Source organism: Propithecus coquereli, unplaced genomic scaffold (assembly GCF_000956105.1).
Source record: "Propithecus coquereli isolate 6110/MARCELLA unplaced genomic scaffold, Pcoq_1.0 Scaffold214, whole genome shotgun sequence".
NCBI classification, from domain to species: Eukaryota; Metazoa; Chordata; class Mammalia; order Primates; family Indriidae; genus Propithecus; species Propithecus coquereli.
In genome coordinates this window covers 220,161-221,587 of record NW_012146523.1, presented here as the reverse complement: position 1 = coordinate 221,587, position 1,427 = coordinate 220,161, and the positions used below count along the sequence as shown (strand labels likewise).

The following is a 1,427-nucleotide window of genomic DNA, read 5'->3' as shown; positions in this document are numbered from 1 at the left end:
GAAAGAAAGAAAGAAAGAAAGAAAGAAAGAAAGAAAGAATTCATTATCTTAAAATCTGGAAAATAAAGAGGAAAACTTATGCATTTATCCTGCTTTTCATTTAGCAAATGTATCAGGAAAATGATACAGCTTTTTAGGCACAGTTTCTCTTTATGGAAGATTGCAGCTAGTAAGTAAAGAATATTAGAATATCACCATTCTGTAACTCCTAAGGAATCAGTGGATCTAGGCAATGATCATTAATATCTGAGAACAGCACAAAATGTTGTGTACTTGACAGAAGTACACAACACCACATAAAAAGTGTTTTTGAGTACATTGAGCTCCATAGAGACAGCACCGGGGCAAGTGAGAGCCGGATGGGCACGGGGCGACTCTGTGCCTCGCTGAGGAAAAATAACTAAACATGGGCAAAGGAGATCCTAAGAAGCCGAGAGGCAAAATGTCATCATACACATTCTTTGTGCAAACTTGCCGGGAGGAGCACAAGAAGAAGCACCTAGATGCTTCAGTCAACTTCTCAGAGTTTTCTAAGAAGTGCTCAGAGAGGTGGAAGACCATGTCTGCTAAAGAGAAAGGAAAATTTGAAGATATGGCAAAGGCAGACAAGGCCCGTTATGAAAGAGAAATGAAAACCTACATCCCTCCTAAAGGGGAAACAAAAAAGAAGTTCAAGGATCCCAATGCACCCAAGAGGCCTCCTTCGGCCTTTTTCTTGTTCTGTTCTGAGTATCGCCCTAAAATCAAAGGAGAACATCCTGTCCTATCCATTGGTGATGTTGCAAAGAAACTGGGAGAGATGTGGAATAACACTGCTGCAGGTGACAAGCAGCCTTATGAAAAGAAGGCTGCAAAGCTGAAGGAAAAGTACGAAAAGGATATTGCTGCATACCGAGCTAAAGGAAAGCCTGATGCAGCAAAAAAGGGAGTCGTCAAGGCTGAAAAAAGCAAGAAAAAGAAGGAAGAGGAGGAAGATGAGGAAGATGAAGAGGATGAAGAGGAGGAGGAAGATGAAGAAGAAGATGATGATGATGAATAAGTTGGTTCTAGCGCAGTTTTTTTTTCTTTTCTATAAAGCATTTAACCCCCCTGTATACAACTCACTCCTTTTAAAGAAAAAAATTGAAATGTAAGGCTGTGTAAGATTTGTTTTTAAACTGTACAGTATCTTTTTTTGTATAGTTAACACACTACCGAATGTGTCTTTAGCTAGCCCTGTCCTGGTGGTATTTTCAATAGCCACTAACCTTGCCTGGTACAGTATGGGGGTTGTAAACTGGCATGGAAATTTAAAGCAGGTTCTTGCTGGTGCATAGCACAAATTAGTTATATATGGGGATGGTAGTTTTTTCATCTTCAGTTGTCTCTGATGCAGCTTATACGAAATAATTGTTGTTCTGTTAACTGAATACCACTCTGTAATTGCA

At 39.7% G+C, this 1,427-nt stretch overlaps 1 pseudogene; it reads left to right on the top strand.

Annotated features, from left to right (window-relative positions):
• Positions 1–370: 370 nt before the first annotated feature.
• On the top strand, positions 371–1,039 carry LOC105810538 (annotated as a pseudogene).
• The last annotated feature ends 388 nt before the right edge of the window (positions 1,040–1,427 follow it).